General features: G+C 52.3%; 1 long non-coding RNA gene across 1 annotated transcript; it reads right to left on the reverse strand.

Moving 5' to 3' along the window:
- Nucleotides 1–4459: 4459 nt before the first annotated feature.
- LOC125364786 lies at nt 4460–16297 on the reverse strand. The gene is made up of 2 exons (XR_007213568.1): nt 16216–16297; nt 4460–4638 (listed from the first exon to the last, which is right to left on the reverse strand). It is a non-coding gene; the product is annotated as an uncharacterized LOC125364786 (long non-coding RNA).
- Nucleotides 16298–16771: the final 474 nt, after the last annotated feature.

A 16771-nucleotide genomic window follows, 5' to 3' on the forward strand; every position in this document is an offset into this window, starting at 1 on the left:
CTACACGGGCTTTTTGGGGACCCTTGTCTCAACTATAACGGGGATCAGTCATTGGAAAGAGCTTCCGTTTCATTCTCTGTTTTGGTACTACTTACTCAATCTGTTATTGAAGACTAGGAAAATAAACTTTCTAAGTCTGATCTAAAGTTTACATTCATCATTTTTAACAAGTTTGCAGGTGGTTCATTCCTCCTCCGCCGCCCCCCACCAAAATGCCTGTGATTTGCTGTTGCTATCTGCTTCAAAATTAGAATAATATTTGGTTAGTTTCTAGGAGTGGAAATTATATTTTGGATGGCTGAAATTGCTGCTTAACTGTCAAATAAGGATGGCTATGCCAAATTACATTCTTTGAAGGGAAATGAAGTAGGCATCACCTGTACTGGTAATTCCAATAAGCTTTAATATGGCTTCATTAAATCTAAGTGTTTACCGTTACCTCTGCCGTCTAAGGCACACAGAGTATTTCAGAGTAAAAATCACTGCTTGGAAAGTATCTTCTTTGCTGACAATCTTCAATCCTGCTTCAAGATCAGAGAAACCTTCCTTGTTTTGTGGAAAATATAATTTATTGATGTAGCATAAATTTTCTTTAAGGACAAGTCCTAGCTACTTAATATGAGCAGGATTAAGCCTATCAACTGAATGCCTTGAATAATAAAACCCAACAAAATGTGAATCACCACAGCCAGACACAGGCTTGTAACAACTTTAATTGACGAAATAATTATAATCGATTATGCAATATGTCTTACAACCAATGTAGATACAATGACATCATCAAATATCAAAGAAGTTGCACATTTTTTCCATCTTTCAGTTGGCTAACTTACCCCAAGAAAGGAAACTGGGCAACCAACTCTTGGCTAGTACGATCACCAAGACCAACCAGCACTTTTAAGATCACTATTGAAATGGTACATTCATTTGCCCTTGAAAAGAAGGTGAAAGGCAAAGAAGGTGAACAGACGTGCAAATCAGCATCAGGCCCGCCCACATCACTTCCCAGACTCAAGGGATGGAACCATGCACCCTCGCCAGCAAGAGGAAAGGCAAGCAGATCACACGGAACCACAATCAACCCCACAGTGCGCCCAAGACCTCCAGACGGCGAGGACGGAGACCTTACTGCTCCGAGCGCTCACGTCTTGCTTCGGTGCCACCCCAGCCTTCTAAATCCTGATGTGCCTGGGCTGCCCATCCTTCCGGTGGGAGATGGGAACTACCCTCTGCCTCACCACGCACAGTCAGTACCTCGCCAGTCAGGTGAGGGGGAGGGAAGCTCGGTCCGATGCGGCCGTGGCATAATCACAGTTCCATAGGATAAGTAACAGCCACACACCAGGGTAACAGCAAAGAAGAATCACACGCGGACCTATGTGATACTTAACGTGTTTATAAGCACTTTTCTCCCGAAACTGAAAATACCGTTGACACAATTTCCTCAGCCCTGACAACACAATCTGCGAGGTAGAATGAGGTGAGCTCAATAGCAAACCATCACCCCTACTTTACAGATAAAGGAGAGACAGGTGGACTGGGATAGGCAGCACTGGGCTGCAGGAAGGAGAACGAAGCGGAACAAAGTGGATTCCTCTGTGCTTATCTGCAGCGTCCCTGGAGGAGGCGGGCTGCGTCTCCTGGGTGCTCCCATGCGCTCTCGCGCGTCGGGACGGGTCCTTGCACGACGGTGCATGTGGATCACATCTGATGGAGCCATTTCCCTTGGGCAGACTTGGACAGACTCTCCCTGAGGTAAAGGACATCGATGCCTGGCCTACATTTCAGGTGTGTGTGTGTGTGTGTGTGTGTGTGTGTGTGTGTGTGTGTGTACTACCATCTGTACAATAAACTTGATAAAATATTTTGGCTACCTCAACAAGCAGGCAAAAATACATTTGGCAAAATAAAGTCCTACCTTGCTTTTGTGCGATGCTGTTACCTCGCTGAGCACACCTTGCTCTAGGTCCAGACCCACCGCCTTGCTGGAAGCCTTTGAAAGTGAATCCCAACAACCAACCTATCACGGCGCTTACAGAAGAGCAGCCTTCAGCATGGAAACGCAAGCAAAGCACTTGCCGCGTTCTTGGCTTACCCTGGCTCTCTCTGACCAAGGACTAAGGACAGAATCATCCACACAATCATGCACTTCTTCTCCAGAGGTGTTTGGTCGCCATTTTGTCAACGTGATCTGGCAGAGGGAGGGCAGAAGGCCTCTGTATGCCGTGCTCTGCTTTTCTTGGCGGGAAGGCCTAGGAAGAGGGCAGAGGTGGGGGGGGGGGGGCGGCGGAGGCCAAGTACCGCCAGAGACGGCACCTGTGGTCATTCTTTGGGAGAAGGTCCATTCTCTCTCTCTCTCTCTCTCTCTCTCTCTCTGTCTGTCTCTCTCTCTCTCAGGCTTATCTTAATTCCTGCCAATTCCTCCCTCTGGCTCTGCCTGTCCGCGGCCTCCACTGTTGCTCGTTCCCTGGGGTCCCCCCGAGTCTGGGAATAGCGTCTTCCAGAGGGTGAACGGCAGGTTACGGGAAGAGTTCAGGAAAGCACGGCAAGTGTGGTTTCCAAAGCACGCACAGCCACGAAACCCATGCTTAGGAATCGAAACGGCTGCGGTTTCAAGTCCTTGACGACACTAGAGGATGAGGTGGCCCGTGTCGGGGTGTGCTGTCTGTTTCCCGAAGGCAGGACATGAAAATGCCAGCTGCTAATGTTAGAGAGTAGAGGAGAACAGAGGGGGGGCAGCCTCGAAGGGAAGCGCTTCAGAAACACCAAGAATCGGGCTGGGGATATGGCCTAGTGGCAAGAGTGCCTGCCTCGGATACACGAGGCCCTAGGTTCGATTCCCCAGCACCACATATACAGAAAACGGCCAGAAGCGGCGCTGTGGCTCAAGTGGCAGAGTGCTAGCCTTGAGCAAAAGGAAGCCAGGGACAGTGCTCAGGCCCTGAGTCCAAGGCCCAGGACTGGCCAAAAAAAAAAAAAAAAAAAGAAACACAAAGAATCAAGAAGCCTTCGCGCGTGCCCAAACCCAGCGCACCGGCCAGCAAGCTGAAGGCTCTGGAGATACAAACTTGACGCATCATTTTTTTAATTTTTTTTTTTGGTTAAAGAGAAAGAAGCGCGCCTCGTCTGCGCGTGCGTTGTTCTGTGGCAGGGACGTGGCGGGACGGCAGGGGCTCACGGTCTCGTCCCTGCTGATGTGCGGGGTGCTTCCCCGCCGGGGCTGCCCGGCGCTGCTCAAACGAGGTGTAGCAGTGTCTGAAGTCTCTGCCCTTGGGTAGCACTCCTAGCCTGTCACAGTCACCATGTCACCCGACATTTTCAAATGCCCACGAAATAAAATGAAATCCCCCAATGCCGGTAGCTGCTTCTCCAAATCCGTCTGACGGGATTTGAGACTCCATACCCAGAGGCGGTCACGCGTTACCGCGGACCATGCGTAAAGGAGGTGTACAGGAGAGTAAACGGGTTATTCACGTGGTCTGTTTCCTATGCAAATGGATCGCTAAGCAACTGACGGCAGACCCGTGCCTCTTCTTTTCTTTTCTCCTTTAAAGACAGCTTGCAGCCGTCACCCGACAGACAGAGAGCGACCCGTTGTTTCAGGGGCGTGAAGCAGGAGTTACACGCGTTGATCCACGCCGCGGAGGCCTTTGACAGCCACGGAGAGCTGTTTCTTACATCCCAGAGCAGGTGCCGAACCGTGATCCCCCCTCCCTCCCGTCCTGTTCCGTCCTCCTTTCCCATCCTCAGACTGCACCCCATCTCCCGGCCCCCACTGTAGGAAGGGCAGCGCTGCTGAGCTCCTCGCTACCTGTCCTCCCAGTTATCCCTGCTGGGCGTGGAGGGGAACCAGGCAGAGGGCATGCTGGGATCCCCTCCCCCCCCCCCCCCCCCCCGCGGCCTCGCCCTCCGCCCTCTGCCCTCCGCCCTCCGCCCTCCGCCTGCTGGCCCCCTCCAGGGCACCGGCTATTCTCATCTTTTGTTCATTAGGCAGCGAGAACCCGCCATCCAGCTTTGCGGGGCAAAGCCGGCACCTTGTTAGATACAACCAGACGGGCAGATTCAGAAGGAACCCGAGAGCCCTGCGCCGCATCCACGCGGGAGGGGTCCCCCGAGGACGCCCCGCTTTCCTCCTCCTTGACAGTGAATGCAGCTTCCCACAGAGACGTTTAGGAAATAGCCAACACGGCGAGCTCCCCTGAAATGAACCCCAACAACACAAGCCTGTCCTTCCTCCGCCCTCCGCAGGGCGAGTCCTCTGCTGGCAGCCTCTGCCCCCGCCACGGAGGAGGAGGCCACGGAGGAGGAGGCCACGGAGGAGGAGGCCACGGAGGAGGCCCGATCGCCAGCACAGCGGCCCAGACCGTCGCTAAGGAAGGCTTCTCTCTACCAGGAAGGGGACAAGCAAGGGAGAAAAACAAAAACAACCATACCAACAAAACGGGACTTGAGATTGTCGTTCAATGCGCATCAGGTACTTGTTATTAATTCTACTGGATAAGCACTTATAAATAAAGGACAGTTGTTCCTCATCCCCCAGGCCCCTGCCTTCGTTAGGAGTCGTCGTACAGGGGGTTGTTGTAGTTTCCCCAGGAGCCGTAGTCATGGTCATCCAGAAGTCTTCCGTAGGAGGAATGCCTGAGGACGAAGAAGAGAAGGAGGACTCGGGTTATTTGGGGAAATTTCGCGTCTGAGGATGAGCTGGCTGCCCACCCACCGGGGCCCCGGGAACGCAGTCCGTCTCCCCCGTGGCTCACCTGGTCCCAGCTCGGTCCTCCTCCCCTTCCTCCACCTCCGGTGTGGGGGGAGGAAGAAGCGGCCTCGTTTCTGTGATCCTTCAGTAGGGAGGGGCGGGAAGAGGAAGCCTGCGTTCCCGGCACGCTGGCTTAGACCCGGAGTGACTTCTCCCTGAATATCAACCCCACCACCCCGACACTGTTGCTGTCGCCAGCATTTAAATTGTGTCTTGCCATTTACAAAGGGCTTCTATACTTAGTGTTTACCTGATTTTCAAAATAAAGCCAGAAGAGGGGAGGCAGGATTTGTCTTTAGTCTTCTACTAAAGAAACGGAAGCTCAGAGCCATTAAATGCGGCCCTCGAGGTCATCCGTGTGAGCAGGGAGTCCACCCGGTCACCCGGCTCTCGGCACGGGCCCGGGGTTGCAGCTCAGGTCTCCAGGGCCTGGCTAGCGCCTTATTTTACTGATAATATGGTTTGAATGGGCTTGGCGGGCCATTCCGGGACGCTGTCACACAGTTGCTTCTATGACAATGTGACGTTAGATCGTCAGTCACACCACGCCTCTTCTCCAAACCGCGGGTGGCCCCTCGTGTCACAGAGAGGAAAAGGCAGAGTTACCGCAACGGTTTGTAGATCCTCCAAGACGCTGGCCCTGGCTGCTTCACGGAGACCAAGTTAAGGCTACAACGAATGGCAGGATTGGGGAAAAAAACCACACCCTACAAACTGAGCACGTTGGTTCCTCTGAAGCTCGTGCTGGCGTGGGAACTACGACGTCCACGCAGTGGACAGCGTGTTGGCTACTTCCGCTGCCGAAAAGCATGCCCTCTTTCCCTCAACTACGAAAATTAAGCAGAAGCAAATACAACCCAAGAGACACAAAAGGCATTGGCTCCACTCTTATAGGGCGCTAGAATAATTGCTATTTTGCTTCTGAAGTTTATTCTCATTAGCCAGGGGTTTGCAAAACAAACATCTTACAAAGAGCCAGAACTTTGTGGTCCTCATTTCAAAGTCTGAGACTTCAAAATTCTGACTGGGCTCTAGAAACAGACTCAGCGGACCCAGTCTATGTACTCACACGTGTGAAGATGTTCCTACGATTTTTTTTGTTGTTGTTGTTCCCAAGAAAGGCCCATATTAATTGTGAGAATAGGAGCGAAGACAAATAGGAACCCAGGTACAACACTGCATTTTTTTTCTTCTTTTATTTTGCTGGTGTTGGAGCTTGAACTCAGGGCCTGGGTGCTGTCCCTGAGCCTCTTTGTGCTCGAGGCTAGCGCTCTACCACTAGATTCACAGCGCCACTTCCGCTTTTCCTGAGTAGCTCCTTGGAGATCAGAGTCTCACAAAACTTTCTGCCCCGGCTGGCTTCAAGCCGCGATCCTCAGATCTCAGCCTCCTGGGTAGCTAGGAGGACAGGCGTGGGCCACTGGCGCCCGGCTGCATTTTTTACTCTACAGATATACTGGAGGTAGTTTTGGAAGACGATGGTCAGTTCCAGTGAAACCCTTCATCCTGGGCATTGGGACACTGGAACCTGTCCTAAAACCAGCCTGATTTATGGTTGCAGTCCTGGCAAGTATCTAATAAATACAAGACCTCGTTACACCTTTGTAAGGCAATTTAGTTTCCTGTCACCCTCTGTTTCTTCATCTATAGAGAATGAAAAAGTGCAGTAGGATTGTTAGGGGAATTAAATAAGGCGATGCATTAAAAAGACTTGACACGTAATAAATGCGTTGAAAATCTTGGCTAACATAGCTTTGTAATTTTCTTTTTTTTTTAACCTCTCCTGTTAGGATTTCACTGTTTTTCTTTCTTTCTTTTTAAAACTTGATTGACAAGGTGATGTCCAGAGGGGTTACCGTTGCACGCATAGGGCAGTGGGTACATTGCTTGTCAAACTTGTTACCTCCTCCCTCATTTTCCTCCCCCCTCCCCTCCTCCCCTAAGGTACGCAGTTCGTTTAGAACATATTGTCTTGTAAGTATTGCGGTTGCATCGGTTTTCATCGCCGTGACACTTGCAAAAGCACATGCAAGCTCTGCACGCGGTACAACGACACTGAATGGAGGGCGGCCTCCTTCTGCGGGCGACGTCAGTATTTTACGCGATCACTGTTTGAATTCCGTAAATCCTGACCGTGCCGGAGTGATGTTGCAAGTGTCAGAAAGCTACTTGGGCTGCCAGGCGCTCACGTGTGCAATCCAGCGGCCGGGGGGCCTGAGCCTCGGCAGGGCAAGCGCCGAGACGCTGCCCTCCCACGAGCCAACCAAGGCTGCACGGGGAGCCGTGGCTCAAGTGGTAGGGCCCCAGGTCCTGAGTTCAAGCCCCACTGTCGGCACATGAAGATCAGGTACTGTCTGCGGTTGTTTTTGACCAGACGTTGTGGTCGCGGCTGCTCCCGCGTGCGCCGTGGCGCGTAGGCTCTGAACGCACCGTCACAGCCAGCAAAAGGACGGAGCTTTCCTTTCACTGGCTTCTGCCCCCCAGCCGGAAGGAACAGGGGGTTAAGTGCTGGGAGGTGCGGGGAAGATGCAGAGATAAGGATCTGCCCGAATGGGCGGAGCGGCCAACCCGGAGGGCTTGCTTTACTTCAGCCACGGTCCTGCGCAAGCGGAGTTGCGCGCGCTGAAATCCGAGCCAGACTTGGATAAGGCTGACACTACCGTAGGAAGAGGAAGCCTGTGGTGTTTATCATGTTTTGGGCGTACGCAGTGTGGGAGGAGGAAGGGAGCAGGTTCACCACGCCCCGCAGGCCAGAACCGAAGGCGCGGCGCCTTGGGGATGGAAGGGGGAGGTGTTCACACGAACGCACGGAGCGTCTAAGGCGTCCCAGCAAGACGAAACGCCTCCCGTGCCCAGCGTTAGGAAAGACACCAAAGGAATTCAAATGGCGCTGCCAATTTATGTAATGGTAAGTGTGACAGGAAACCATCTCCTGAGTCTGTACAGCAAGAGTGCTTCATCTGATTTCAATCTGAATAGCAGTCGGCAGGGGTGATGTCCCTGACAGGCCGAGGAGATTTTGTTTACCCAGTTTCTTAATACAGACTGGCGCCCGTCCGTTTTCTATCGGCTCCTCTTAGATGGTCAGCCTCGTGGAGGCAGCCTATGACTTACTTTTCCTATAACTATCTGAACACATCTGCTCTGGATGCCATGGGTATTTTATATAAATATTCAAGGATCGCTGCTTACATCTGGTAGCATATATATTCGATACAGAACTGGCTTGATTAGCACTATCAGAGATTCACATGGCCTACAGCTGTTTGTTGTGCACCACAACTGCAGCACGGCAGAAAACCTCATTAAAGAATGCCAAAGCTAAGCTGGGTGACTGTGGCTCACGTATGTAAGTCTAGCTACTCAGGAGACTAAGATCCAAGGATCACGGTTCAAAGCCAGCCTAGAAAGAAAATTCTGTGAGACTCTTATCTCCAATAAACTACTCAAAAAAAATCCACAAGTGGCGCTGTGGCTCAAGTCACAGAGCGCGAGCCTTGAGCACAAAGAGGCTCAGGGATCGCACCCGGGTCTGAGCTCAAGCCCAGGACCAGCAAAAAAAAAAAAAAAAAAAAAAAAAAAGCCAAAGGTCAAAGCTGCCCTTTTGACTTTAAAGATAGGAAGAGGAAAGAGAATGACAGCCAGACTGTCATTTGATGAGGAGGCTTCTCAGCACTGAGCACGGTCCCCACCATCTCCTTAGCCGATAGCACGGGACATCCTATCAGTGATTGCCCTGAGTCACAGGCTTCACCTAGGTAAAAGCCGAGACCAAGTGGGAACACTAAAGGATGACTTTCTTTTTTGGTGCCAGTTCTAGGGGACTGGATTTGAGGCCTTGCATCTGGCAGGCAGACCGTCTGCCATCAAGCCACGCCTCTAGGTCCTGTACTCTGGGATCGTTTTCTTGGCCGGGGCTGGCTTGGTCTTCTCCGTGCCATTGGGTACGGCGGACACGCCCGGCTGCATCTAGAGACGGTGCGTTCCCCGCCGCCTGGGCAACGCCCAGCCCTGTGCCCACACGTGGGTGAAGATGGAGTGTACCCAACTTGTGTGCCCGGATCGGCCTTGAATCGTGATGCTCCCCGCCCCGGCCTCTGCCCCCCAAGTAGATGGGAGGATTAGCTTGGGCCACCATGCCTTGCTCAAGCCCTTCCATCAGTACTCTCTATCTGTATCAGCTCACTCCCCCCCCCCCAAAAAAAAAATCCTCGCTCTCCACTCCCACCCTGCAGGTGACATCGTACTGAGGGCCTTCCTCACGCGTGCAAGATGGCAGCTACGCGGTCTACTAACTGTGACCCTGATACTTGTCCTCGACAGTGTCCTTGAAAACGAGGGAGGTGTCCCGCATTCTCTGTGTCAAAACATGTTTTAGAAACCATCTTCACTTCTACAAAGGTCTGTTGTAGTCCTCCCTATCTCTTCTTCATTAGTGGTATTATCATTTACAATTTCCTGAAGTTCTTTCCCCTGTCCTCAATTAAGTCTTGCTTTCATTCATGCATGCTTCTCACGAGCTAAGAATGAGGGAGGCAACGATGAGTAAGATTCAGCTTAAGGCCAGGCACCGGCGGCTCACGCCTGTAATCCCAGCTACTCGGGAGACCGGGATCCGAGGACCACAGTGGGAAGCCAACGCGGGCAGGAAAGTTCGCGAGACTCTTGTCTCCAACGAACCACCATAAAACTGTGGCTCAACGTGGAAGAGCACTAGCCTTGAGCTGAAGAGCTCAGGGACAGAGCCTAGGCCCAGAGTTCAAGCCCCACGACTGAACAAACAAAAAAAAAAAAAGAAAAAGATCCAGCTTAGTGATAGGAAGCTAGGCCATACCGTTGACCACGCAGCTGGTTGGCCATTGGTAATTAAGCATTAGATTCCGCTCTCCCATCAGTAAAGGGTCTGATGTAGATGTCGCTGTCCGTCTTGTTTTCCTGTGGCTCTCTGTGTCTGATTCCCTGCCTGGCTCTTTTCATTTCACCAGTCATTAAAAACTTACCATCTAAGAGCTATTATTCTGGGACCTGGGAGATAGGAAGGAGATTCAAATCTGCTAGGGGGGGTGGGTGGGAGAGGAGATATAATGTATGCTACGGTGGTAGATGTTAGTCAGCGTGTTGAAACAAATAATAAAGCAAACGAGGAAGGAGGTTGAGGAATTCAGCGTGAGGGAGGACTGCGATTCGGAGTCAAGTGATCAGGACGTTCTCAAAGGGGACTGGCACGGTCCCATCCCGGAGGAGACGGGTAGGCTCACGGGCCATGGGAACAGCAAGGACCAAGACCCCGAGGCAGGAGCGGCAGCCACTGCTCCACTAAGTGAAGAAGAAGCTCGGTGTGTTGTGTTTACTTTACAGTGCCGGGAAAGAAAGTACAAAGAATCCTCACGTCCTTCTCACGGCTGTGCCTAATGGCGACGTCTTCAGTATTTGCAATCTATTTGTCCAGACCAAGAAATTGACACTGCGAGCTGTGATTCTGAAGCTGAGAAAACTGGGACCAGAAGCGCTGAGCCCTTTGGCCCAGAGCCACAGCAGCAAAGCAGCGTCGGTGTCACAACACAGCGTCCCCTCAACTCCCGCTCCCGCCTTCCCAACTCCCAGCGACGGAAGCAAACATCACCTCAACAATTCTCTTTCATAGTCTGTTGTGTTTTTTTTTTTAAACTATTGCTTTCAAGCATATTGTGACATCACCACTGGTCGATCGAGTCTGTTTGGTTCTTTCACGTTATTTTTGCCCTGGTGCCAGAGTTTAAACTCAGAGCCTCCCTCGCCTTCATCTGACTTGCTCGCTTGGCTGGTGCTCTGCCACTTGAGCCACAGCTCCAGCTTAGACATTTGCTCGTTGTATTGGAGATGAAGTCTCTCTGGCTTTTCTTCCGTGGTTGGTTTTGAATTGTGTTCTCTAGATTTTTCCCCAAATAGTTAAGATTACCAGCCATGAGCCACTAGTGCCCGGCAAGTTGGTTTCTTTTATGTTTTAAAGTTATCTGCTTACTTTTTTTTTTTTTTTTTTGCTGATTCTGGGGCTCGAACTCAGGGCCTGAGTGCTGTCCCTGAGCTTCTTTGTGCTCAGGGTAAGTGTTCTACCACTTGAGCCATAGAGCCACTTCAAGCTTTTTCTGAGTAGTTTATTGGAAAGAAGTCTCATGGATTTTCCTGCCTGGGCTGGCTTCGAACTGTGATCCTCAGACCTCAGCCTCCTGAGTAGCTAGGATTGGCGCCCAGCTAAGCTATTTGTTGGAAAGTAGATAGCATACTCTCAGGATGAAGAAGAGGTCTGACCATTCGTAGGCGAGTGTGGCGTCCCGAGAGGACCAGCGGAAGCCTGTGGGGTTTCACAGATGTCCACGCTTCCCCTTCCCCAAACCCAGAGAATTGCAGCTGCATCCCAACCCTTCCTAACACACGACTCTCTTGTGCAATGCGTGTCTACAAAGCACCTCTGCCACGTCAGTCACTGCTGGGGATGACACGGGACTGGCAGAGACCGGCCGGGACTCCAGCACAGGAAAGGCTGGCGGAGAGAGGCAGGAACGTGCAGCAAGGAGCTGGGTATGGAGGCCTGGAGGAGGAGGGGGAGCCTCCAGGGGAGGAGGGGTTGTCTTCTGGGACTTGGACAATATGGAATTTTCCACATAAAAGGATCTGAATCAAAAGAATGGACACTAGTGGCAAACGCCTCTAGTCCCAGCTACTCGGGAAGCTGGGAGCTGGAAGATCGCAAGTTCAATGCCAGCCTGAGAGGAAAAGTCTTCCTTTCCCATTAACCAGTAAAATGCCAGACTGGAGGCCTGGCTCAGGTGGTAGGGTACCAGCCATGAAGAAGCAAGCAAGCAAGCTGAGCAAGAAGGCCCTGAGTTCAAGCCTGGGGAGGGAGAGAAAGACAGAGAGAGAGAGAGAGAGAGAGAGAGACAGACAGACAGACAGAGAGACAGAGAGAGACAGAGAGGCAGAGACAGAGAGAGAGACACAGAGAGACACACACACACATACACACACAGAGAAAGATATCAAGGAACTAAGCATCTGGCAGAGGGCAGAAGAACCCTACATTCACACGTTCAATTGTAGAGGCTCAGGACACCGGGCCGTCTGTCTGGGACCCTCCAGAGCTACGTGTCTGCTAGGAGTGTGAGACAAAGACAAAGCAGGTGGCTCTAAGTTCTCTGGCAAGCAGCGCTGGCATGCCCCCATGAGCTGGTTAGGAACGCGGGGCACAGAGCCCCCCGACACGCGCCATCAGGCACGGCGAGGGTGAGGGGGTGCAGGGAACCGTCTACGACAGACGTGCCGAGCGGTGAGGACACACCACGGCGTCTGAGAGCCACTGAGGCAGAAAAACGAAGCGGGCCAGACCTACGGGACTGCCGATGAGCGCCTGAAACGTCAACCCGCGGGTGACAAATTCCAGGAGAGCTCAGCCTTCGTAGCTCGGGGAGCCTAGCTTTTAAACCGCAACCATCGGAAGAAACAGTCATAACCACGGTGAGACAGAAGGTAGGACAGGTGGCTTCTCGTCAGACACCTTCCGGTCTGGGCCCGGCGGTGTCCACATGAAGATGCCACGGAGCGAAGGGAAGAGCCCGTCCCGTCCGTCTGGGCGAGCAGCGAACCTCACGCAGCCGCCTCTCCTCTGTGGCCGCAGCGGACCCGGTCTCTAATGCGGGGAGGTCAGCTCCTCGTGCAACAGCTTCGAGCCAACTAAGGTAACACAAAAGTCCCTCACCTCGTTCTCCAGCCACCGCTCATGAAAGACGCGCTTCTGCGCACCCCAACCCCGTCCTCACGGCAACCCTGCGCGAGGAGCCGAGGTCACTGGCCTCGGGGGGGGGGGGCGTGTGCCTGGCCCCACGTGAGAGTCTACCCACGCGCTCGGCGCTCTGCGCTCTTCACAGCGGTAGTTTCTGTGACTGTGCTGGTCCTGGGGACTGAACCCCGGCCCTTGGCGTTGACCCTGAGCTTTTGTGCTCAGGGCTAGCCCTCGACGACCTGAGACACAGTGTGCTTCTGGCTTCCTTTGTAGGTAACTGGAGATAAGAACCTCATAGACTTTCTTGTGTGGTCTGGCCTTGAACTGTGATCCTCAGATCCTAGCCTCCCGAGTAGCTAGGATTACAGGCGTGAGCCACCAGTGCCCGGCTTCTACACGTCTTACTCCAGTGGAAAGGTCCGGGCAGTACTGAGCTTAGCTGCAAAGCGTGTTGCTCCCCTCACAGCTGAAACGGGGCTCGCAACAGGAGGGCTCTGCGCGGCGAGGGCAGTTCAATTTTACCTGCCACATCCTCCACTCAGGTTAAGAAAACACACAGTCCTTCAGGCACAGGACACAGTGATACAACTAGAGGCCCTAGGTCTCTGAAGAACAGCGGTGTGAAACACAAATAGCTAATGGGTTTACCCAGGCCCTGGCAGGGCATGAGGATTTGAGGAGAAAGGTGAAAAGTGGCCGGCTATTGTTAGTGCCTGAGGCATGTAACTCATTTCTGTTCCTGAGTTCTTGCAAGTGCAAGTCCCTGGCTAGCTCCTGGTTGCAGGTAGAAGCTAATGGTGCCCTTATAAGCTGGGATTTCAGCCATCGGATACTCCCCCCAAAATAAACTAAAAGGCCACCAGATAGCAGCCCATCAAATAGCTGTGTGCTATCGTTCTCAGAAATACAGGATAGAAGTAGAATGCATTTCCATGGAAGGCAAAGCCTAACCAGGCACACACACACACACACACACACACACACACACACACACACACACACGCACCAATGAAACCACCAATATCTTTGATGGAGTTGGTGGGGGTTTTCCAAGCATCTGGCAAAATAGTACTTGAGAGTATTTTTTTTGCATAGCCTTAAGATTCACAAGAATTATTAACCTCCGTATGCTATCATTTTGCCAAAATAATTAACGGAGGAGCAGAAAGGGGTTTTCCTTAGGGGGTTTCTAAAACAGGGGCCCGATCTCTTGATCCGTCTCTAAGTTTGCAGTGCCAAGTGGAAGTAGGACAATAGACAAGTAGCTCTCTTGTATTTATATCGCCGTGGGCTTTTTTGTTTTTGCATTTAGGAGAACCAATGTAGAGAAGAGGAATAATGATTCCTTCAATTTAATCATTCTCTAAATTTACCTGGTGTTGGCTATATTTATCTGGAGAAATATCGTTTACGATAACATTGTATACAATTTTAATAAGCACTCATTACTACAAAGGGAAACGGCTGCTTGCAAAAAATGGCGTCAGCACTGTGTCTCTTTACCCACATGGTCTCAGCGTTTATGTTTAAAGGAATATCTGGCCCATTGCTAAGGCTCACCTATCTATCTATCTTTATGATTATGTTATAGTATATCAGTAGTTAATCATTTTGAGGATGACAATGATGGTGGTGGTGATGGTGGTGGTGGTGGTGCTGTATTCTTGGGACACAGTATTCATCTGTCTTCCAACACTGCTACCAGAGGGTTAAAATTACGGCTATGACTGCAGAGGTGAGTGATAAATGGTTAAAATTACGGCTATGACTGCACAGGTGAGTGATAAATGAGGACTAGAGATGCACCACAACATGGCCGGACCACACGGTCAGAAAGAGAGAGGGCTGGGATTTGAACTCAAGCCTCTCTGCTTTCGGAGTCTGAATTCTGAATCACTGTGTGTAGACCGCCTGCCAACTAGTGTTGGTTTGAGATAATAAATTTGAATTGTTACCTAAAGTTAAGAGAAAAAAAATCCTTTCATTTATGTTATGGGCAGTAAGGGTGGGAGAGGTGTGTAGCGTGAGGGAAGTAATTCTACTTGGTTCTCTACCCCAGTGGAAGTCATGCTTTTGGTGATACAGATCTTCAGAAACTCACCATTGGTGATTCTGGAACTGACTCTATAATTTATCTGTAAGTTTTTTTTTGAGCCCCAAGGATACATTTTCCCATAGATACCTTGTTACGAAACAGCCACAAGGTTCCAAGAATAGGTAATAAAGACAGTTTAACTTATAATTAAAATGCAGTGGCAAACTTGTAATTAAGCTAGGGAAAGAAAAGGTACCGTTCGCTAAGATATAATTTGTAAAATTAAGTTTGCTATGCAAGGAAACGCAGACCTAATGAGGACAAAGGCATTTTCTCATCAGAAGGAAACCTCTGATTTAAAGTAGGCTGCCATCGTAACGCAGGCCTGGCGGGGCCTTGGTGCTCCAGCCGTTCTTTGGAGACCGGCCTCTCCTGTTCCTCGGCACCTTAGGGAGAGGTGTAGTAAAAACGGAAACTACCCCCGCTCACGCTCGAGGCCGCCCCGACGGCACTGACTTGACGTGCGCTTCAGTGACAGAAGGCGAGTCGGGAAGGGGAGGCGGCAGGAGAGGTCGTGGTGGGTGGCGGGGCCGGGTGAGCGGAGACGGGAGACGGCCGGGGCCGCAGGGCGGACGTGTGCGCAGGAGCCGGGCCTGCGGGAACCGGGGCAGGGGGACGGGCGCCAGGGAGACGCGCAGGCGGGGGCGAGGAGAGACGAGAGTGCTGTGCGCGTGGCCACGGCAGGACCCCGGGGTCGCGCTCCGCCACGCTGGCGCTCAGCGACCTACCGGCACCCGCGTCCACGCACTGTGTGATTGACACAACAGCGGATGCTGGGACTAGCCAGGATGAACGCGAGGAAGGCATGGAGAGACGCAAGGGCAGCGGCGTTGAACGCGAGGAAGGCATGGAGAGACGCAAGGACAGCGGCGTTGAACGCGAGGAAGGCATGGAGAGACGCAAGGACAGCGGCGTTGAACGCGAGGAAGGCATGGAGAGACGCAAGGACAGCGGCGTTGAACGCGAGGAAGGCATGGAGAGACGCAAGGACAGCGGCGTTGAACGCGAGGAAGGCATGGAGAGACGCAAGGGCAGCGGCGTTGAACGCGAGGAAGGCATGGAGAGACGCAAGGACAGCGGCGTTGAACGCGAGGAAGGCATGGAGAGACGCAAGGGCGGCGGCGTTGAACGCGAGGAAGGCATGGAGAGACGCAAGGACAGCGGCGTTGGCCAGCCGGAAGGGAAATCTCCTCCAGGACGTACGACTGCACGACTGCAAATCTGGTCTGCAGATTGGGTGCAAATGTGCGGCCCACCATTCTTTGGGGATGGTCGACCCCGTCCCCCCCCATCCCCCGGCTTCCAGACGAGGCGTGTGGGTTCCCTAGGGTAATGATTCGGTTCCGGGGCAGAGCGCCTGGGTGTTGGTTTCCTGACGCCAGGTTCATTCTTGTCCCCCCCTCCCGTCATGGTGCCCCGCACGTCGGCTCGTGGCTTTCTGTTCTGCCGAGGTGCAGACATGGTGTCCCTTGCTCTTGTCTGGAGTAGAGCTCGTGGGCCAGGCTCACGTCCCAGCCGACCCCCCAAGAAATGAGCCCTTCGCAAACTGGCCCTCAGCTGGGAGCCCCACGACACGCAATCCTCTTCATTGGAAAGCAAAGCATCCCTTACCTGATCTTCAGATAGGCTGCGACGCCGAACACCAGCAACACCACGGCAATGACCGTCACTGTGATGGCGGCAATGCTGCCTGTGAGGGAGGAGGAGGCCAGAGAAGAGAGGAGAGGAGCGGGGTTAGTGACGCTCAAGGGTTTAATCTCAGCCCTCCCTCCCTCCCTCCCTCCCTCCCTCCCTCCCTCCCTCCCTCCCTCTTCTCTTTCTTTTTTTAACACTGGTTCTGGGGTCTGAGCTCAGGATCCGGTGCTGTCCCTGAGCTTTGTGCTCTACCACTTGAGCCACAGCTCCGCTTGCAGCTTTCCTGGTGGTTCACTGGAGATAGGAGTCTCACGGACTTTCCTGCCCCGGCTGGCTTTAAACCATGATCCTCAGATCTCAGCCTCCCGAGTAGCTAGGATTCAAGTATGCGCCAATACCTACTGATCTTTGCTCTGAAGGAAGACAAAGTTATTTGCTGCAGATAATTCGGCATGGAAGTCAGAGCTGGCACAAAGCCCAGGATCTTAAAATAATAGAATCAAAACATTATGCTGCTAGGATTTTTTTGAAT

This window comes from Perognathus longimembris, chromosome 16, assembly GCF_023159225.1.
Source record: "Perognathus longimembris pacificus isolate PPM17 chromosome 16, ASM2315922v1, whole genome shotgun sequence".
NCBI lineage: Eukaryota > Metazoa > Chordata > Mammalia > Rodentia > Heteromyidae > Perognathus > Perognathus longimembris.